Source organism: Panthera pardus, unplaced genomic scaffold, assembly GCF_024362965.1.
Source record: "Panthera pardus isolate Hobbes unplaced genomic scaffold, ASM2436296v1 HiC_scaffold_2, whole genome shotgun sequence".
Lineage (NCBI taxonomy): Eukaryota > Metazoa > Chordata > Mammalia > Carnivora > Felidae > Panthera > Panthera pardus.
Window position 1 is genome coordinate 84051250 of NW_026526765.1, and position 24065 is coordinate 84075314.

At 37.1% G+C, this 24065-nt stretch overlaps 1 long non-coding RNA gene across 1 annotated transcript in view; it reads left to right on the top strand.

Moving 5' to 3' along the window:
• The first annotated feature begins 2816 nt into the window (after nucleotides 1-2816).
• Nucleotides 2817-24065, top strand: part of LOC109254673 (uncharacterized) — a 98834-nt gene continuing 77585 nt past the window's right edge. The window contains exon 1 of the long non-coding RNA XR_008423801.1: nucleotides 2817-2998. This is a non-coding gene — a long non-coding RNA (uncharacterized LOC109254673). The remainder of the gene's footprint in view (nucleotides 2999-24065) is intronic.

The following is a 24065-nucleotide window of genomic DNA, read 5'->3' on the forward strand; positions in this document are numbered from 1 at the left end:
TCCCATTAGATGCTGGTAGCAGCTCCCCACTTAGTTGTGACAACCAAAATGTCCCCTGGGGGCTAAATCACCCCCAGTTGAGAACCATTAAATCTTAGCCACATCCTAACAACTGCATATGGTAAAATGAATTTTTAATAAATGCTTTTCAATAACATAGAACACTTAATAAAAGTCAGATATTATCTCTATCCTCAAGCTACCTAGGAAATGTCACATCTTGATACTATCAAGAATGAGTCTGGAAAATGAACATTGATAACAAGAATTAGTCATTTCCATGTAACAACTTCTCATGATGTTACCAGTGATGAGTGGTCTTCCTGTCTTCTATGGATTCTAATCTCTGACATAGCTTGTATTTCACTGTGACTGTATTGACTATACAAATAGACATTGGAAGGAGATCATTTCTATTCCTCCTAAATCATTGACACAAGTGTCTTATTGATCCAAAGACCAACTATTTCTGAATCAGTAAGTTAAAACGTTGTTTATGAATGTATTCCTGTCTTAATTTATTTTAATTTAAAAATTTTTTTTTAACGTTTATTTATTTTTGAGACAGAGAGAGACAGAGCATGAACAGGGGAGGGGCAGAGAGAGAGGGAGACACAGAATCAGAAGCAGGCTCCAGGCTCTGAGCCATCAGCCCAGAGCCCGACGCGGGGCTCGAACTCACGGACCGCGAGATCGTGACCTGAGCTGAAGTCGGACGCCCAACAGACTGAGCCACCCAGGCGCCCCATATTCCTGTTTTAATTTAAATAAAGTTCTAGTTTCTTTTAATGGTCACCTTAACAAAATAATTCCATTCACTCTCATGCTATAGAAACTTTTCTTGGGTTGGCAGTAAGGAATTATTGGCTGATAGGCCAATTTTCTCTGAACAATCCTAGCCACTATTTTAGAAAGGGGGAAAAAAGCAGAATAATTCTACTCCTCTTGCAGAAGTTCTTTGTGACATGGTGTTTTCCTCACACCGTAGATGTTCACCTAGTGATTTCAGATTATAGACTTACATTTCTTACCTGGTCCCTGTGGGACTTCTCAGGCAGCTTAACCAATGTTAAACTGGTTTATTCTTCCTTTTCTGTACAAAAATGTTTCTGAGACAATACATTTATGTGACATTTATTTATTTGAAAAAAACATACATATAAAATTTGTTATTTGCCAGTCACTGGTCTAGGAGAGTCAAAAGAATGAGCTAATTTAACTCTCACAGTACTATGAGGTAGGCACTATTTCTAAAATGGTCTCAACTTCAAAAACAAAGAAACTGTGGGACAGAAGGCTTAAATAACTTGCCCAACATCCTTGGCTAATAAGTAGCAGAACCAGGATTTAGACCTAGGTGGTGTGGTTCCAGAACAGGCACACTTGGCTCTTGGCCACCCTCCAGAACATTCTGAATCATTTTTTAAGGGAGTCCATTTCTTTTTTAACTTGAAAACACCTCTACATTTCTGCAAAGAAAGATTTGCTATTATTCATACTTTTATTAATATAAAGATTCCCATTTAGCAGATAACTGAGGTTTTTGAGATGAAGCTCGAATCCTAAATTTGCAAATGGAGATGTGTGTGTGTGTGTGTGTGTGTTTTGGACCAAACAAAGTTGTTATAATTACATTATTTGCCAACATTTAAAGCTTTGGGAAATTTCTCAGAAAAATATGGATATTGGGTTTTCCTTGAAATAATTAGAAGATAAGAAAATAACAGATTTAGTTTTCCTATATGGCAACAATCTGTCACAGCTAAGCAGCTGTCCTTTTTATATAGGACCTGTAAGCCCCAGCACTTGTATCTTGCTAGTTAGTCACGCTCATGATGTTTCTTGATGGTTTCTGTGGAACTTTAAGACCGCTGATCTAGTCGCTGGAAAAACCAAAAAGAAGCAAGACATCTTAGTTCTCAGAGGACATAGGACTCCTGGGAGGTATCATTTCTAGAACTTGAGAATAAGATGAGATATTAGGCTCAGAAAAATGTTCAGAGCTCAATGATTACATCTGGGTTACAAATTACAATATTGTGATTATTAAGAAAACCCTGAATTCAACTGAATAAAAAGTAAAAATCTTACTGGCTTTATTCAATAATTCCTGAATTGGGCAGCATCCAATCTAGCAGATCAAAAGGAGCTCCAAGGGGCTGTGCATAATGAAAGACTTCTACAGGCACAAGGGAGCAAGAACAAGGAAGTTGTGCTAGTAAACTTGGTTGTGGCAAGGTCACCTTGCTTTAGGGTTCTACCAGGAAGATTACTTCACTAATGCTGATCAAGTAATTCCTGATTTGACTAGTTTAAGATTCCATTTCCGGGAGAGCTGAAAGTGCAATTAAGTCTCAGTTTGGTGATGTGGGGGTTAGCATTAATGACTCCATTTTGGGCCTGTTGTCTTGCTTTTAACATGGTTTGTAAAAATATATATTTGGTTATTCACATGACCCAAATATACTTCTTATATATTCAATCTTTGTCCATAGGTCCTGGCTCTCAGCTCCCCAAACCCTTGGGATCTCCTGATTGATAAGGGTAACAGAGACATCTTATGTCATAGTATTTAGTTCCTGAAAATGCTTCAGAGCCAAAGGGTGAAATCGGTAGCTTGTTATGAGTAACAAGCCCCTTTCCACCACAACAGGCTTTATGTTAACGAAGTAACTTTTGGAAAGCACCTGGGCTGGTTGCCAGTGGGACTAACCACTAACAAAGGGGTGGGACTTTCCGTCCCAACCCCCTGATTTACAGGAAAGAAAGAGGGCTAAATGCTGAATCATCACCAATGGTCAATGATTTAATCAATCGTGCTTGTGTAATGAAGTCTCCATAACAACCCACGAGGAGAGAGTTCTGAGTGCTTTCAAGTTGGTGGAGGTCCTGGAGAGGGCATGGAAGCTCCCTGTGCTTTCCTTATACTTCACAGCTCTTCTTCTCTTCCATCTGGTGGTTCCTGAGCTTTATCCTTTTATAACAAACCAGTGATCAAGTAAGTAATTGAGTTTCCTAAGTTCTGTGAACCTTTCTAGCAAATTAATCAACCCAAGGAAGAGGCTGTGGGAACTTGTGATTTATAGCCCTTTGGCTGGAAGTGCAGATAACAACGTTGGTTTGAGACTGGCATCTGAAGTGGGTGGAGGTGGGGGAGAGTTGGGAGGGGTCTCGGAAGGTTGTAGATGAGAACAGTTTTGTGGGACTAAGTCCTCACCCTGTGGAATAGGATGCTGTCGCTGGACAGTGTCTGAATTGAGTCAAATTTTAAGACTCTAAGCTGGTGTTGAGCATTGTTTGTTGGTGCAGGAAATCCCTAGCCCTGCCTGTGGAAATTGGGTCCCAGAACCCTATTAAATAGGAAAACCGGTAAGTCTGACCATGTAAAATTTACCATGCCATTACCTTATGTAGGCACCATATTCTCCCCTTGATAAGAAATAGGAACTAAATTAGCTAGTGGGGCAGCAGTGATTGTTAAGTTGGACCAGATGTGCAAGGGAGATTTGCAGACGGCTTTAATTTTATCTTTCCACTATTGAACATGCAAAATGTCCACTATTTAGATGTAATTATCACTGTATTCCTTGCCTTTGTATATTACCTGGGCTTCATTTTTGTCAAAGAATTCTATAAGAATGTAAGTTCTATGTGATTCTCTGGAAACATATATTAGCGCTTTTTCTCTGAATTCCATGAAAGGAGAACATACATAAGAATTTACTAAAGAGGAGAGGAGAAGGCTATTAAAAATGTCTTTGACTTCACTTAGCTAGACCCTGGAATTTCACAAAACTTAACAGTGGTTAATTGGTTTACTATTGAATGATGGACAGTTAAGGGAAGAAGCTGATAGCTGGGAGACCGTAAAGAGTCTGCAAGTGGGCGGAAGTATTTATGTGACAAAATCTTAGTAGAGCGGTCAGTGGAAGGCTTTAAACCTGAATCCAAGGGTACTTGATTATAGATAAAAAGTGAGAGTTAAGAAAGAAAGGACTTGTGAGTGAAGGAAAGAATCTCTAATGCCACAATCAGCCTGTTAGCATTGTCTCCCTAGCAAACCAGAAACTGAGAGACCTTTAGTATCATAGTTGTGTCAGTCGCTTCATGGATCCCATTTTCAAGGAAACGTTTTGCAGGAACTTTAATGCCTTACAGAAGAAGTTGTTGTAATTGCATGGGTGTACTCACAGGTACTCAGCTTTAGAAATAGTTTATACCAGGGGTGCCTGGGTGGCTCACTCGGTTGAGCATCAGATTTTGGCTCAGGTCATGATCTTGCGGTTCATGATTTCAAGCCCCACACCCAGCTCTGTGCTGACAGCTCAGGGCCTGGAGCCCGCTTCAGGTTCTGTGTCTCCCTCTCTGTCTGCCCCTCCTCCACTTATGCTCTGTCTCTCTCTCCATCTCAAAATTAAATAAACATTAAAAAAGTAAAAAAAGAAATAGTTTATACCATAGTATTTTTATTAATGATATTTATGAAGCAAGATGAGGCATTGAGAAATTATAGGTAAGCCAGGCCTATTCTGCCAGAAGCAGATCAATTTGAGAACTAGAGATTAAAATATATTTAGAGATTAAAATCAATGTGTGCAATAAGGGAAGATGAGCCAAAGCAGAATGAATGAGGAGAAAGTATTTGCAGACTTCTGGTTAAAGACATCATCAATACTCAAATGAAGAAAGCTTGGTCATTAGCTTCCAATTTGCAGGACATTTATAATTAAAGATTTTATACTTGGTGATAAGTCAGCAATTATATATTCTTAAATATATTCATTTAAGAATTCTGTTTCATAAATTCTCTATATCTTAAAGTGTGAATTTTGTTCTTGTTTATTCATCTTCCTATGGCCATTTTAAAGTACAGAATTAAAAGGTTTTTTTGTTTTTTGGGTTTTTTTTTTTTTTTTTTTTTTTTGAAGAATCAAAGAGAAACCATACTGGGTTAATCTGCCTGGTATCTAGAGACTCTATTCTTGTGCAAAGACAGAGCAGACCAGGTCAGTGGCATCCCAGATAAGGAGGTTAGACCAAAAATATGACTGACTAGGTAGAGTTCCACGGCCTGGGCAGAATGGAGAGAATAGTTGTTTGGAGACCTTATATCTTTGCCATGGCAACATGATGATGGTGAAAAAATATTCCTCAGGTTGTATTTTAATAGTCGATATTTGAAAAAAGTCAGACCTAAGTTAGATGGTTCAAACCCAAGTCATCAATCTAAGGCCTCCTGGGAGAGAGGAAGATTAGGCACTACATCAGTTATCTATTGCTGCACAACAAGCCAACCCCAAATTCTGAGGCTTGAAACCATAACAATTTACTGTCTATCATGAGTTTGGGCAATCTTTGGATGATCTTGACTCTTGGTTTCTCATGTGATTACATTTTACTGGAGAATCTGCTGGGCTAGAATATCCAAGATGGCAGGTGTTGCACATTGTTGGCTGGTGAATCTCATCTCTCCACGGACTGCTACCCTTCAGGGGTCTAAATTGACTACTTACCTAGCAGTCTTAGGGCAACCTAGTCTTAGGGCAACCTAGCCAGAGGTTGAAGACTGAAGGGGCAAAGTGTCCTGAGACCCAGAGTCTGGTACTTGAAAAACTTTAATTCAGTCATATTTATTTATTAAAACAAATCCTAAGATTGGCTCAAATTCACTGGGTGGGGAAATAAATGCCATCTCCTTCTGGGAGGAGCTAAAAAGAATCTGGACATGGAATAGAGACCTTGAATCAATAGTAGGCTTAAAAACCAGGGACCCAAGAAAATTTTTATGAGTTAGAAGACAAGAAGTCTAGAGCAATCTTAAAGGCAAAGTGTGAGTGCTCATAGCAAATACTGAAGTGTTATTCCTGTGCTTACTTACTAGTGTTTTGGGTATACTTGAAGATGTTTAGAGGGCGTGAATACCTGCAGAATGTGGTCTAAGCAGGGATTTTTCTGGGGTAACACGGTAACTTAATTATATACTTAAATATTTGGTTGGGATATGTACCATCTTCATGAAGTAATGTCTTCATGTCTTTCACTCTAACAGTATAACAAAGTTTCAAGTGTTTTGGCTACAAAATAACTTTTCATTCATACCAAAGCTATCTGAATGGGTGTTTCCTACCACACAGTTACATGCTTTTCATTGAAAAATGATACTGTAATAGCATTCTTTGGAGCAGATGGTAGCTACATTTGTGGTGAGCATAGCATCACATATAGAGAAGTTGAGTCACTATGCTGTATACCCTCAACTAATGTAACATTGTGTCAACTGCTGGAAAGAAAGAAAGAAAGAAAGAAAGAAAGAAAGAGAAAAACTCGGGAGGATTGTTTCCTCAGGATCAGAAGACAATTATACATGGATCTCAGAACGCCAGGAATTTTTTTCTTATATCTTGGAGTTGTGTGATTATATGATTTCTGTTTTCTAGTTGCTACTCAGTGGTACTGAACGCAGAGGACCCAACATTACTCTGGTGGTGATTTCAATAAAATAATCTCAGCTCTAAGCCTTTCTTATTTTAAGTTAGTCTTAAGTACAGCTTTGTATAACCACATGAATTGAGGAATGCCTGGTTTGGTATTTTGTGTTGTCTACAACTTACTAGGTTTATCCATACATTAATCATTATATTATGATATAATGATCAAACATCCCCAGCTACACAGAGCCCTGAATATATTTTATGAATGACAACGATAATCTAAGTTCACTCTTCAAATGTCTAGTGTATTCTTAGAGTGGTCTAGTTATTTATCCCAATGAGATCTTAACTTATTTTAGTTTTATTCTTCATTTGACTTCCTAATCATGGCAGATAATAGGTCTAAATTACCTTCCTTAAATTAGATGAGAAAGATAGGATTAAATTGCACTTGTGCCCAAAGTATCATTTTTCAACGTTTATTTTATTTTTGGGACAGAGAGAGACAGAGCATGAACGGGGGAGGGACAGAGAGAGAGGGAGACACAGAATCGGAAACAGGCTCCAGGCTCCGAGCCATCAGCCCAGAGCCCGACGCGGGGCTCGAACTCACGGACCGTGAGATCGTGACCTGGCTGAAGTCGGACGCTTAACCGACTGCGCCACCCAGGCGCCCCTAAAGTATCATTTTTCACTTAAGAAACAGCATCAATGATGTCTATACTTCCACTCGTGTTAAATTCTCAGTTTCCCACCATTGTGCAAAGGTAAGCTTTTTTTTTTTTTTTTGCATTTCTTGGAAAAACAAGGACACACCGCTTCCTATATTTAGCACGCACGTATGCACTTATATCAGGTTTAGGTGTGACTGCATATTACATTTCCCCTATAATAGTAGGCTAAAATGTTAATTTTTCTCCAGCGTTTAAAGTTAGGTAGGCAGAACAGGGTGGTCTGGCAGTCCCAAATGCTACTTCAGGTTATAAGTTTCTTTTAGATCATCTTTCTATCATTCCTAGACTGAGCCCACGGAACCCATGTGGTTAGTGGAACTCCGATTGTCACATGCATGTTCTAGAAAGCAGGAGAAAGGGAAAAGCGATAAAAGATAACTCCCTCCTTAAGTATATGATACTTTATTTTAATCTTACTGACTCAATCTTAGTCATATATATACATCTGCCAAGAAAGCTGGGAAAGGCAGTCTTTTAGCTGGATGCATGACTTCTGTTAAAAAAGAAGAGGAGAATGGATATTGAGAAGCAACCATCAATTTTTTCCATGGTACTTAGTAAGAATTAATGGAATTAAATTGAATAGAAATCAGAGATTTCTGATATGTGCTTTAAGAATCACTACCTGGGGCGCCTGGGTGGCTCAGTTGGTTAAGCGGCTGACTTCGGCTCAGGTCATGATCTCGCGGTCCGTGAGTTCGAGCCCCACATTGGGCTCTGTGCTGACAGCTTGGAGCCTGGAGCCCGTTCCAGATTCTGTGTTTCCCTCTCTCTCTGACCCTCCCCCATTCATGCTCTGTCTCTCTCTGTCTCAAAAATAAATAAACGTTTAAAAAAAAAAAAAAGAATTCATTAGACCTAAAAATCCATAAGTTGTTTAAAAAAAAAAAAAAAAAAGAATCACTACCTGACGAGGTGTTTGAAATCATTCTCATTATTTGGTGTTCATGTTGTTGAACGTGTAACCTGAATTTAGATTACCAGAAGTTGCTGTAACCTCTTAAAGTATGAATCTGTTTATCTTCAATTTCTGTGCTGAAGGCAACAGCTGCATCTTACCAATGAACCCCCATCTGATAGAAACATGTGTCTGATTTCTATTTTAGTCTTGGCATAGTAACTGGGAAAGATTTTGGTTGGCACTTAGTTATATTGCTAATATGTCACTGACTATTATTGCTACGAAACCAGCTTTTCTGTCACATCTCTTATCATGTAGCATATCTATAATCCTTATAAATAAGCTAGAATTCTACCCTTTTATAAAAATATATATCTTAATTCTGTGTCTAAACATATATACTCCCTCTGACTTGTGCATTTCACATTGTCTGCTATTTTCACTTAAATTCTAATACCATTATTTAAAAATTGTCAAACAGCCAAGAAAGACTGAAAAGAAGGAAATCAACTAGAAAATTACTGAGTTGGCAGCACTGTGTAAAAATGATCAAACTGTATATGTGTATTATTTTACACACAAGAGATGATTGTTTTGTTTCCTTTCTTTTGGTTTCTCATAACATTAAAGCTTAAAATTTGTATATACTCAAAATTTTGTTCTACACCCCCTGTAGTTAAAATATTATCAATATCCTGAAATCAGAATTACAAGATGTTTAAATTGTTTTTCTTTTCCTTAAACAAAATGCCCTTCACAGTCTTCTGTGGCTAATATGCTATTGACATCATTGAATATGTTCTTTATTTCAGATATTTTATTTTTCATTTCTAAAATTTCCATTTCATTCTCTTGAAAGGTTTAATTTAGTATTAAATGTTTTGTTCATTTCCTTCATTCTCATAAATATATTTATCACAATTATTTCATAACCTGTTAACTCTAATAATTTGGTGATTTGTGGACCTATCTGTTTTTTTTTACACTTTTTGGTTTTTAGGCATGTGGTTCTGTCTTTGTTGTGCCAAGTGACTTTTGATGGAATGTCAGATATTATATATAAAAATCACGGGGGCTGCAGATATTATCTTCAGAGAGAGTACACCCTTTATTTTTGATAGGTAGAAGGAATCAAAGATAATCATCCAAATAAATGAAGGAGAAAGCTGCTTTGATGAGGTGTGGCAATCGTGATGTGGCTTGGCTGATCCTGGGTTCACCCTGGACTCCTAGAATCTCCAGTGGATGGGCTTCCCCTTTAGGGGCCCTATTCTCTTGACAGGTCTCATATTCTGATTTTTATGTTCTGAGGCAATATAGACCTCCAGCTACTTTTCAGGTATTTTATTTTTTAGCTTTTTAAAAAAATTATTTATTTTTTATTGTTTTTATTTTACAGATAGAGAGCAAGTGAATGGGGGGGGGGGAAGGAAGAGGGAGAGAGAGAATCTTAAGCAGGCTCCACACGCAGCACAGAGCCTGACATGTAGTCTGATGTGGGGCTCAGTCCCATGACCCCGGGATCATGACCTAAGCTGAAATCAAGAGTTGGGTGTTCAGCCTACTGAGCCACTCAGGTGCCCCTATGCGTTAGCTTTTAACCATCTACTCTGCATAGTCCCAGAATTTGGGTTAAACCCATTCATATTCTTGAAACTCCTTTCCAAATATTTATCAAAAGCTCTGTTGGTTTTTCTTTTCCCAGGAGTAACACTCTATTAGTTTAAAATCCAATTCTCAGGCTCCTGCTTAAGCCCAGGATAGGCACAGGCCTCATGGTAAAGGCAGCTGCAAAGGTCAGCTTACTCACTCATGATTTTCACTCTAGAGTTTTAGACCTTCCAGTCCTTGGTGCCTCATCAGTTTTCCAGCATCTTCAAACAGATGATTTGCATGTTGTATCATTTTTTTCCTCCAATTGTTCTCTGAGAGAGCTTTACTCTGCCCAAATCTACTCAATTCCATCTGGTATGATCTATGTTTTTGTACTGTTTGTTCATTTTATTTTAAACAGTATACATATGGACATCTTGGAAATATACCTACCTTTGTAGTGTATTATTGATACACAAAATATCAATCAATGGTCTGAATGTATACTTTTTTTTTAAGTTTATTTATTTATTTTGAGATTGGGGAGCAGAGAGAGAGGGAGAGAGAATCCCAAGCAGGCTTTGCACTGTCAGCGTGGAGTCTGACACAGGGCTCAAACCCATGAACCATGAGATCCTGAGCTGAAATCAAAAATGGGATGCTTAACTGACTGAGCCACCCAGGCACCCTTGAATGTACACTTACATATAGGGAGGTATATTACTTCATGAATGGAAGCATAAAAAAATATTGTCACAAAATATATAGTCTTAATAAAATTCTTTCAAAATTCTTAAGCTTTGTTAAATCTGTGCGTGATATGAAGTCTTTAAAATGAGTACTTCAATCTAAAAAGCATATTCATGCATTCATAAAAATTTACTATTTGAAATGTTTCTCTGGCAGAATTGGGAGAGAGGAAGAAGGTACACTTTGTGTGCTTTGCTCTCCCCTGAAATCTAATGTTACCTTATTTTTAAAAAGTTTATCTGGTTAACATCCAACTTTTACACCTGTATAATAAAATAGGTTTTTGGAAATCGACAGATCTAAAATTTTGAATTCTATCTGTAGCTTTTTCTCTTTGAGAAATCTCCTCTAGGCCTATTACTTGAAGCACCAGTTATACAGGAGTGATGATTCTCAACCCATGTAACTCTTTGGGGCTCCAAATTTGTACATAAAAAGTCACCAAGTTACTGTGACTTAAATGTCACCTGGGTATGTCAGACTCCAGTTGCTGAAACTTTATTTCTACCCTGACTCTCATGGTACCTAATGTGCGGTAAGCGCACATACTCTGTTGACCGATTGAATGAATGAATGACACACCCATCCTTCTCCAATCTAGAATCCTCTTCTTTATTCCTTCCTTTGGCAAACACAGGAAAACCAATCACCCCTTGTAATTAGCCCAGGTTCCACATACCACTTTCTGTTACTCATTTAAGATGAAAAATATCTCTCCTTTTTTCTGTTTCTTTGTTCTAATTTCTGTCTTTTCCATGAGAGGTGTTCTCAAATATCTGAAACTACTGGTCTTTCCATATGTATTAAGAATAAAGCAAAAAATCTGACTGGAAGCTCTGTATCTGTTGTCAGGGATTAATGAGTGAGTGATTTCATACCAGGATTTGGGAGCAGAGACCTGTCATTTATATTGCAGAAACCCTCATATAGCAGCCCGTCTTTACTGGTCATTCAGTTTCATCAGAAATGAATCCTCAGGGCTCCTTTCTGTGACCTATAAACCCATAGACTTGATGGAATATATTCTGGGAGTGATTTTCTCTCTGTCTCTCTCTGTCTCTCTCTCTCCGTGTGTGTGTGTGTGTGTGTGTGTGTGTGTGTGTGTGTGTGTGTGTTAGGGATGGGGGTGAGCTCACCATATAAACTTTTAGTTAACAGTATCATAAGTCAGTCTCACCCTTTGCTGTTCCTAATGTCCCTAAATCTACAGGTTGTTTAAATTTCTCCAGAGACTAAATCTCCAGCCTCTGTCACATGGAGAGACAACTAAGTGGCCTTGCTAGTTGGTGAAGTCCTCAGCAGGTTTTTCATGTTCCCATAATACCCCATGTATAACTCTATTACAGCTGTCATAGTATACTATACTATGCTAAACATTAGTTTCCCCTTCTGTTTTCTGAGTATGGATTCCTTAAAACTAGACTATTATCAAATGGACAGTATTTAATAAATATTTAAAGAAATGAAATGATTAGAGATATATTTATATTATATCATTTATTTATTACTACTTGATTATATTTATTTAATTCCTGATATATTTTTAAACCATACTCCTTCACCAAATGTTTATTAGTAAGTGTCCCACATGGTTTTAAGGAGTGGTGATTGATCAGTCGACAAAACAGTGCCTTATGAAACTTGGAGTCTAGGGATAAGAGAAAAAAAAGAAAAGAAATGTAATAAATATTTAAGTTATATGATGAATAGATAGAATTTGATAAGTGCTATGAAAAAGACCTACTAGTGCAAGTTGAGAAGGACTGAGAGTGTTGGAAGAGGAAGTTTAGTTTGTGGTATTAAAGTTGTTCCTTAGGCAATGTTGATGAAATTAGAGCAAAGCTTGGAAGAAAAGTATTAGCTAAGAGAATATCTGTAGGAAGAATAGTCCAGATAAAGAAAATAAATAGAGCATTGGCCCCAAAGGAGAAAAGGTTAGTGTGGCTGGAGTGGAATGAGCAAGAAAGAGGGAGAGTGATGGAAAATGTGGTAACAGAGGAGCAGGACCCAGTTCATGCTGGGATTTTTAGGCCATCACAAGGATCTTGGCTTTTATTCTAAGGGAAATGGTGAGTCATTGCTGAATATTGACAGTGATGTTTCATGATCACAAGTACATTTTATAGGAAGACTCTGTTTGCTATGGTAAGAGTGGACTATAGCAGGGAAGGGTGGACACAGGGTGACCTGGTAGAAAGGTACTGCAATAAAAATGAGACAACATGGTCATTCTAACCAGGATGGTAATGTAGAAGTGAGAAATGGTTAGATCTTCGATATTTGAAGGTGGATCTGATGAGGTTTGCAGATGGATTCAACATGGCTTTTGGCCCAAATAACTGAAAGATAAAACTGTCATCATCTGGGGCACAAAAAGGCTGTAAGTAAAACAGATATGGGGTGGGGAGAAGATCAGATTTGAACACATATTGGATTTGGCTCTTAAACATTTACATGGGTATGTCAGGTCATCAAGTCAGGACAGATATTTAAATTGGAAACATATTGGAGAGTTTAAGCACCCAGATGCTCTTCAAAGCCATAGGACTACATGAGATCACCAAGGAATGGGACATAGTTGGAAAAGAGAAGATAGAGGAGTGCACTCTGGGGAACATTCAGATTAATAGGCCTGGGAGAAAAGGAAGAACCAATAAAGGAAACAGAGGAAGAGGCATTCATTAGGTAGGAGGAAAACCAACAGACTGTCACCTAGGAACCAGGTACAGACAGGAAGTGTCTCAAGGAAGAAGGACTAATCAACTCTGTCAATTGTTGGTAAGTCACATAGGGAAGGAACTTGGAATTGATCAATGGATTTACAATTAGGGAATTGTGATTGAAAAGCAGAATTTGGTGGAAGCGGTCATGCTGTGGTGATGATCTAGACTAGGGTGAGTTTAGTAGAAAATGGAAAGAGATAAATTGGACATAGAATAGAAAATCTAGGGCACTTGGGTGGCTCAGTGGTTTAAGAAACCCACTCTTGATTTCAGCTCAGGTCATGATCTCACAGTTGCTGGGATCGAGCCCCATGTCGGACTCTGCACTGACAGTGAGGAGCCTACTTGGGATTCTCTCTCCCTTTCTCTCTCCCCCTCTCCCACTCATGCTCGCTCTCTCTCTCTCTCTCTCTCTCTCTCCTTCTCAAAATAAATAAATAAACATTAAAAAAAGAAAAGTGTGTTGAGAAGTTTTCCTGAAAAGGGAACAAAAAAAAAACAACAAAAAAGAAGTTTGTCTAAAGATGTAAGTCATAGTGGTGTAATAATCAGAATATGATTTCCTGTGTGCTGATGGGGAAAGTCTAGCAAAGAGTGAACAATTGATATGACAGGAGAAAGTGAGGAGCACATTCCTGGGGCTCTGTCCATGAGGAAGGGGGAAAGATGGGAACTAGTGTGAAAGTCAGACTTGAATTGAGAAAGGAGCCTGGGAGTGGCATGAGTCCCGCCAGGCAGGAAGGCAGAGTATGTGAGCACATGTAATGGTAATGTGGGGAGTAGACTCTTCGGAGGTTCTTTTCTGATTGCTTCAGTTTTTTTCAGTAAAGGAAAACAAAAATGTCATCAGCTGAGAGTACGGACAAGAAAGGGGGTGTTGAGGTTTGAAGAGTGAGAAGCCATGAAATACATGTGTAGGAGAATAGAAGTATAAACATACTGGAGACATATTTACTGACTACATGATATTATTAAGGGCCCACTGTAGGCAGTAAACAGGAATATGAGACCAGTCAGCATGATGGAATGTGACTCTCTAGACAGACAGATTCAGCTGCGTAGTTGTGGGATTTAACCAAAATCAAGAGAGGGGCAAAATCATTAAGGGTATATGTAAGGAAATGCTTTTAATGCTTGACCATGGAGATTTTTTATGTTTGTTTTGTTTGGATTCCAAGTTAAATTTAGAGAAATCATACAAAATTCTTCTTTTTGTAAACCAAGACAATATTCCCTGGAAATGGAATGATAATAATAATGGATCCAAACAAAAACCCAATTTTAATATTTAAAGTTTAAATACATCCTTGAAGTTTCTTCATCTCTTTTTAGATCTTCAATGAGATATCAGTATTGATATTTCAACAATTGATTATTTTGTGTCTATTCTCTAAGTGGAAGCATTATTAACTACCATGGCTAGTAAAGTAATGATGTTTAAAAACAAGGACTGTGACTGTCCAGTCATTTGAAGCATCTCTTCTGGAGCGGATAATTAAGGAAATGTTGGAATAGGAGAGAATAATGGGTACCACACTGAAGAGCATTGGATTTACTTTCAAATCTCATTTTCAGAATTGTTATTAGGACTATATATCTGTACATTTGACCCTCAGACAACATGACTTTGAACTGCATGAGCCCACTTATGTGGATTTTTTTTTCAATAAATATAGCACAGTACTGTAAACGTATTTTCACTTCCTTATGATTTTCTTAATATCAGCACCCCTAACCCCTGCATTGTTCAAGGGTCAACTGTGTATCCATTATTTAGTTGACCATTGAAATTATGCTGAAAATCTAGAAAAAAATGAAAACCGCATATTTATTGAAGTGAGACATCTTCCGTCTTTCAATGATCCTGATTCTATAAGAGGCAATGCAAATGAATGTGTATATTCTTTATGCCAATGAATGTTTTTTTTTTGTTGTCTATGCAGTATGGCCCAGTTTTTGACAGGAACATGTAACTGATCTTTATAACCTGGTACTTAATTGCTTCTTTCCTATAAGATTAAGTAGAAACCTTTTAATCTGTAAAACAGCATTCTCCTTGGCACTAAAGGAAGTCTATTTCAAAACAATTCTATTGAAAGGGCTCTTAACCTAATGCATAGGAATTATTGTTTACATGACATATTGTTGGCAAAATGTGTGTGTGTACACTTAAACATACACTTGTGGGTAGAGATTGCTACCTTTCATAAACCTTTCAAAGGGATCTTTGACCTCCCCCCCCAAAAAAATAAGTGATATAACTGACAATTCCATGATAAAGGGCTTTTTCCCTATGTTCTAAAGATGAGTAATTCTGTTGCATCCTTACGTCCATTACACAGAGTAAAAATGTGTATGTAGTAGTTTTAATTTGCATGTAATGAAGCTGGATTACTAAAGGGACAAATGTATGTACCCAAATCACCCAAAAGGCAACAGTGTCCAACACAAAAGCCACATTAAAAAATTCCCTCTCCAATGGACTAACCAGGAGCATGCAGTTTTTCAGCTGTGAGCAATTGGCTACTGATAACCTTGTTCATTAACAAATCAAGCAGCTGTTCAGATCTGCAGAAAAGCCCCCATGTTGTCCCTAAATACTCCAGTACAAAATCAGTGTAAACCAATTAAGTTACACAATGGGAAAAGCATCAGATGTGTAACTGATGCTTCACTTAGCCTCAGCCTACTCTTCTTTTAGATTTCAATAATCCTCAACCTCCAGAAAATGATAAATTTCACATCAATCTTGAGTAAATATTCCAGAGTCGATTCTACTGTGTACAGAGAAACATATTTTAGAAATCTTCTAAATATTTGGTGGCTACCTGAACTGGAATTATTTTTGTCCACTGAAAAAAATAATTTAAATCAGTGACTAGAAGTAATCTGTGGTCCAAAAGGTTATTATTTATGTTAAGAAATACTGTTTGTACTTACAAAGTTGTCAATTATCTGTGGAAGAAATGGTGGAGGTATTTATTATTCTGAAATTATATTGTAATTGAATCAAACTGTCAATATGTACTCGGCACACTTAAGATACGTCAAAAAGAAATCTTAATTAGGATTTTGGGGGTGTGGAAAATTTAGCACACAAAAGTATACACATTATATTTTTCACACCAATGGAATCAATAAAACATATGGCCTACCTTCGTCTTTGTGGCTAGCAGTATTTTGAAGTAATTCATCTCAAATCTCAGTGTGCAAGAGCTGAAATAATTTTACCTATCGCTTTTTAGTTCATCTTTATAATCTGTTATTTATTCTCTTTTGTTTGGGTAGTATCAAAATTGTGGTAAATATTAATCTTAAAAATCACAGCATTTTTAGAACTTCAAAGGATTGTCAAGGTTCTTAGGTCCAACTCCTTTATTATACTTCCTCAATAAAAAACTCATTAGGAAAATAATCCTATTTTTCACAATCATTTCTAAAAGGAACACAGATTTCTCTGCTCTGTCACCCAGCCCAGCTCTTTCAGTGAAAGGAATGACCTTGAATTGAACTGTAGAAAGTACATGGAAGAAAAGTTTACTGAAGAAGTTTAGTAAGGATACAGGAGATTAATGCATATATTTGTGTTGGACACCCTTGCCTGTGCTGCATATTCAAAGTGATGGGATCATGTTATTTATTATATTTTTCAGATCATTTGCAATGTTAATTTACATGAGTTTGATATCGCTTTTGTCTTTTAGTTATGTGTTATTCTGAGAAATCCCTAGGGAAGCAGAGGATTTATATGCTTTGTGTACATGTTCCGCAGACTAAGCGCTCTGGCATAATTATTTTTGGCACTCGCTAACTGATTAAAACATCCAATTTAACTCATGATCAGTAAGATTAAACCTTTTTAATATACCTCAAAAGTAAATTATCATTTACTACTCAAACATCCCTTTCTGCACATGTCCTCAATAAAGCTTTTCTTTTTTCGTTAATGTACCTTTTAACGAGGATTCCCTTTTATTTCTTCCTTTGGGCAAAACTGCCTTACCCTTTATAGAGAGGTAGGAACAAAGATGAGATGGAGGCTGACTAGATAAATACATGGATTTTTAATGTTACACCAATTACAAGCCCTCGTTCTTGTTGTATTTTGTAAAGAATTTGCTATTCAAGAAGACATGCCCCTGCTTTGGGTTTATTTGATGTACAGACAAATGAGAACAGTTAGAAAGAAATAATATTTGAAAAAAAAATCATTTATACGACTTGGTGAAAAAACTGCCTTTTGTTTAATTTTAAATCAGTTGCTTTTCAAAACTTGAGGTTACATTTCAGTTTTGCAGTGAAACCCATTTAATGGAATATCCAAAGCGCATAGCAATATTACAACAATTTGAAGGGAAGAAAAGGTTCCCAAGGATGACTAAGTATGATCTAATCTTAAATTAGAATATTGGCAGTTTGCTGGTCCTCTCCTTGCCGAGGACTCTTGCACTGGATCATCACTGTAGGGAGAGATGAGGAAAGTAAAATGCCCTACATAACGTGTGCTGGTTAAGTCAGGAGCTCATGGAGCTTTAAAGCAATCACAGGTGTAAGCCCCTCACACACACACCTCACACGCTGAGGGAGGTAGGGGGCAGTCAGATTAGGAGAATCCTCCTGTGTGGATGTTAGAGTGTTATTGTGTACAAATGTTGTGGTTACTGCCTTTTATGCATAGGATTAACATCAAATGAAACAAGAATTATGGAGTAGGGCTTTAGATAGAAAATAGGTCAAGTCAATGCAATAAATATCCTGTCAGAATTTTGATCCAGATTTACAAATACTTCACCAGATTGCTAATAAGCTTGTAGCCCAGCATGTAAATATTTGAACAGTATGAAAAATGCATCTGAGTTAAACAACACGACTATGCCCCAAATAGGTTGAACTACTGTAATGTTGTAAACCAGGCAGAAGGGAGACTTTTCTGGAATACGTGGTAGATAGACCAAAAACATTGCCAAAGTGGTTTCCTAAATTGTCAGGAAATCAAAATCTCAAAATAAGTAAATCTAGTAGTTGGTTACACAAATTCTAAGAGCTAGAAGAAACAAGCTTACAAACTTTGTGTAGATTTCCCATTCTTGGATCTAGAAGTGTTGGAGTCTTCTGAAAAAAATTGGCCACGCATAAAACTATCTTTGAAATTGCCATATCCATGCAGTGGTCTCCCCTCCAAGACAGATTCTGGATGTGAGAATAATTTGAAGACCCACTAACAAATGTGATTTTTTATTAGGTGTGTTTGTGCCAGCCCTTTGGATGTTAGGGGTTGCACATAGGCAAACATTTTGGTGGGCATTTTCTCCCTCTCTCCATTTCACATAAAATTAAAGAGTAATTTAGTGTTGAAGTCCAACATATGAATCCCTAGGTTAGCATATTAGTTTCAGCAGTTATTAAAGCTTGCATAAGACCAATCACATTTCCATTGTACCATTGTAACTAATTTATGGTCTTGATTTCCACCCCCTCCCCGAACTTTCTGACCAAGCATGACATTAAAGGCTCCAAGGAAAACATTTGTTTAAAAGGTGAAAACAATAGTAGTAAATGTTCTGCTTTTTCTCCTCTGGTTCCAGCAGCAATCATACCAAATTTCTAGTATATTTACTTGTTGCTAATTGATGAAATAATGTCATTCTTTTCTATTAAGAAGCGAGTTCAATTATTGATCCCATCATCTGTAAAAAGGCAATTTGCTATAAGTTTCCAAGTGTGTGATTTGTTTTTAACTAAGAAAGAAAAAACTTTGAACATGGGAGAGGGTAAGCTTGTTGTGCTTAAATTTTCATAATTTGGCAACTTTTGGCACAGATGCCAAAGAGAGAACAAGAATAAATGTCTCAAGCCTTGGTTGTTAGGGTCTGATCACAAGCGTTGTGGTGTAGAATTCATGGATTATTCATGTGTAATTACAGATAGCTATTGTGCTCCTTTAAATCATCCCTATGGCCCATTATGGCCCATAACAACTGAAATAGCAATTGTCATAGTAAGGTTTGGGCTCTGTCACAGAGTGTGGACTCTAATCAATAATGATGAATGGTAAAATTTTACATCAAGCGGTCCAAAGTCTGGTTGGCCTCCTCCATAAATCTGTACAAACACTAAGCAGAGCAGCTGCAGGGTCTGGAAATTTAAAAGCCAACACTCGCCTTACCCCCTACATGCATTTACCTCTGTAAAAGTAAAAAAAAAAAAAAAAAAAAAAAAAAGGGAGGGGGGGAGAAAAGGAAATGCTCAATATATCAATTCTAATAATTCACATGCTGTTAGAAGCATTTCCCCCCTATTTAAATGGGAGTGAACCCTAGGTTGTTTTCAAGGTCAATTTCAGGTGAAAGGGGGGTCATCTAAAGGTCACTTGAGCTCCCATGCAGGTCAATAACACCTCTTCACTTCCACAGCAGACAAGCGCTCACACCCAATCAATCCACCAGCGCTGCGGCTGCACCCAGTGTAATGAACAGTGAATAAATGTAGCCTATCATCACAAAACATGCTTTTTAAGTACCTTTCCTTTTCATGTAAAACCTCTCGCTGTCAAATTCTACATTCACTCATCCAGCAGTGAGTAGCAAAAGTGAGAAATCAGACTCTCATTGGGGTTGGTAAAAGGTCACAGCTGACAGACACGGAGGTTAAACTGCCGAGTTAAAATACTGTTCATTACCCACTGCAGCTTTTTGCTAACTACACTTCTTTGTGTTATAGTCAAGCAGTACATCAATATGCCCCTCCTCTTAATTTATTAGCAATTGTTGAATTGTGTGGGGTAGGGGCTAAAGGAGAAATTAATGTCTTATATGTGGCATATCTTTATATACGCATATATATTTTGCTTTTGAATATTCCAATTCCCTGTTTTAATACTCAATACCCTGTACAGCATGGTGTCTACTTGAGATGTGCCCTAATTATTAGGGAAACATAATTCCTAAGATCATAAGAGACTGGGTAATCTGAATTCCAAAGGCCCAGGGTTGGTTGTTTGGAGACCATTTTTATTCAGATATTTTTTCTTAAACGAATTGTATATGAGACCTTTTGATGTTTTTCAGTCAAAAAAAAAAAAACCTGGTTAAATATATGGGAACTTGTAATTTCCACCAAAACATGTAAAAAATACGTGTTAAATGTACACAGTGTTTCAAAATAATTCATTTTATCAAAAAGTGTGATAGTCTTATGTTGACAAGGGTAGCACCTATCAAACACATTGTCAACCCAGAATATAATCTATTATTTTTCCAGAGAAGTGCGTCATACCTGCATTCCCCCCTCCCCCAATTCTGATGGAGTCAAAGGAGCCTTTAATAGTGGTGAGTAATCACTGGAGTTTAAGAGGAAACAGTACTTTTAATGAATTCAGTTGACTAAATGAAACGGTTTGGTGTGAAATCTGAATGGATTAGTACAATTTTCCAAAAATGAAATTTCATTCTTTGATTAATTAACACGTAGGTGGAAGTCCCTTTATTGAAACACAGAGGCTTTGTATTTAAAGATACCAATATGAAAACAAGTTGTAGAGTGTTCCAGCACAAAATCACAAATCATGAATAAAATAAAGGTTTATTTACATGCTCTCTCCAACAATAATTTGACTCAACAAAATTACCATTATCTATTTACATCTTTAAAAAATGCATTCTGAGATTTATTCTAGAAAAATATATCTTTTTCCCCCTCCTGTATGCCTTCTCTCTCAGTGGGACTGAAAATAAAATGTTATGACTTAAATCACAAGAGGCTAACATCATTTTTAGCAACAAGGGCTGCATAATTTCAAGACTATGAGTGAGTGGCTGACTTTAACTAAAATGTTTCAGTTCTCTGCGTATATAGGTACATAAATAATTCAGAATTAATCCCTGCAGAGGGGACAATGGGAATCGTAAATTATCCATGTGCCGTCCTCAACATTAGAGGCAATGAACCTATAGTAACAAACTATGAGTGTTACTCATTACATACATTTCACAGACACCTTAACCTTTTGAATATTAATTTCCCTCTGCAGCTTGTAGCTAGGCAGTATCATTTTTTTAATTTTCCTTCCCACTCCTCTTGCCTTCATTTCGTTCTCTCACGAAATCTCCCAAACCGTAGTTAAGCCACAGCTACTGAGTGGATGTATTGGAATACATTGATTTGTTATAGAAAGGAGTTTTTTTTAAGCTGAATATTTTTTGTTTTGTAAAAACCCCTCAATATCAGAGGTAGCCTTTCTGTAGAATGCAAGGTGAGGTGTATCAGTCAGGCTGTCTTTATAAAAATAAATGGGCTTGCAAATCTGGACAAATCTGACTCCACTGTGGTTGATAGTGTCCTTCAAATTTCACAAATATATATCATACTTTTATTTTTAACTAAAAATATATTGAACAGTTGTCACAATTTTCATCTAAAGATGAAAATAAAGTAAAAAAGAGAGGTATGATAGTTCCTAATTATAAAATCAATTAAATTACAAAATTTAACTGTTAAATTAGGGAGTTTATTTTTTTTAAGACTTAATGAGATATAATTGTGGGTATTCTTATTTTTGTCTCTAAATTACCCTCCCAGGTAAAAATATCCTGATTAGCTTTAGAACTCTTATTTTGAATGACAGAGTAAAGAAAAGATTCTTTCTAGTCTAATTCATTATGCTCATTCCTGTCTATTAGATAAGATAAATCGAAATGCTTATCCTAAAAAATTATGAGAAGTAACATTTATAAAATAAATATAAATATTTGTAAGGATATATATAAATATAGACAAACATGCATGTATTAGACATGTATGTAGATGAACTGATATGAACCCTATTATAAATCTCTACGTTTAACTGAACTATACATCATATGAAGGTTGTCTACAGACACAGCTGGAGTGAAATTCAACAAAATTGTTTGTGCATCAGGCTTTTCAGAGATTTCAACATGCCCTTCCCCAGCATAGTTGCATGACTTACTCCTCCATCTTGTTAAGATCTTTAATTACCTCTCTGTACCTTCTGTCAGTGCCTAGTTTAAAATTACAAATCTACCAGGGGTCCCTGGGTGGCTCAGTCAGTTAAGTGCCTGACTCCTGATTTTGGCTCAGGTCATGATCTCAGGGTTCTTGGGATGGAGCCCTGAGTCGGGCTCTGTGCTGAGAGCTTGGGATTCTCCCTCTCCCTCTCTCTCTGGCCCTCCGCACTGTCTCTCTCTCTCAAAATAAATAAATTTAAAAAATGAAACAAAATAAAACCCACTAATATCCAAGATGTCTCTTAGTTTCCTTTCCTTGCTTTATCTCTGCAACTCCTGTAACTCTGACATAATGCTGGAAAATTTTTGAGGACAGGAAGTTTTGTTGATTTTGTTCTTTGCTGTATCCTGAATGCCTAAGAGATAGTAGGAGCTCATTAAATACGCTAAAGAGGGGCGCCTGGGTGGCGCAGTCGGTTAAGCGTCCGACTTCAGCCAGGTCACGATCTCGCGGTCCGTGGGTTCGAGCCCCGCGTCAGGCTCTGTGCTGACGGCTCGGAGCCTGGAGCCTGTTTCCGATTCTGTGTCTCCCTCTCTCTCTGCCCCTCCCCCGTTCATGCTCTGTCTCTCTCTGTCCCAAAAATAAATAAAAAAACGTTGAAAAAAAAAAATTTAAAATAAATAAATAAATAAATAAATAAATACGCTAAAGAAATGAAACATGGTAGTAAATTTGAGGTGTCAAGAACTATTTGAAAATCACTCTAGTCCCAGCATGGCTGACTAATGGGGCAAATCGTGATATGAATTTAAGGCAACACTGCCTTATTTCTTGGGCATCTCCCACAACTTGCACAAAACCTTCCCTTTGGGCAGGCATTGCCCTTGGACTCTCCCTGCAACTGCTTTTATTGAAATTAAAACTTGTTCTCACTAAAAGTCCGTTATCATTCATTGACAAATTGCACTGTACATGTTAATTTTGTTCCATAGAATGCATTTGCACTTTAGGCCTTATCTCATACAGTCAAAGGATTTGTTTTCTATGAAAGAAATTTCCAATAGAGACAATTAAGTTAGGCAAAATACTTTGGTTTTCCTTTTGGTTTGTTGCAATCTTGATTTTAGGTCTTCAATTCATGTTATGTAAATTTCCATCTTTTTCACCACAATTCTGCATATGGTTCATTTAAATTAACCAGAAATAGCCTTAGTACTAGTGCCTGAGGTGTGGTCAACAGTTGGCTCATTCATTGGTGTGCGCGCGCACACACACACATAGACACACACACACACACACATATACTTTTTCATGGGAGGCAAGTAACTAATTCTTTGTATTTTAAATTCTTTGTAACAAATTGTAGTTTCTTTTTAAAAAGCAGACATTTTTTCCCTAAAGGTCAAAGAGTTCTTTGAAATTACATTATACCTGGATTTAGATTTTATTTTGGAAATGGTATTTGTAGATGTGAAGAAAATCAAAGAAAGAACTTTACCTCAAACACTCAGGCCATCCGTCCCCAATTTTACCCCAGGAGAGTGTTGGCTGTTTTTTTTAGGACTGAGTTATAAATTTTATCCTATCATTTTGACATCAATGATATTGGTGTAAAATAATGATTAGGAAATAATTCATAAAAAACAAAATATGAATTCTTTTAAAATTCAATTTTTATGAACTAACCACTGGTGAAGCTATACTGTCTAATTAAACTGTTATTCCAACATTAATGTGGGATTATGAAAGCAAGGACCCAATACGTAAGTAAATCGCAGCTTTTTTATAGCAGGTAGTGACTGTGTTGTTTGAATATGTGTTTTGAGACACAACCTCTTTTGTAACCCGGTCTTTCATGTGTTGAGCAGGAGTGCTCATCATTTAGTCTGCTCTAAAGACTGTATTGTGGCAGGAATGAATCTCATTACTTGATTATAGCTTCGTGAGGAGTATAACATTTTAATTT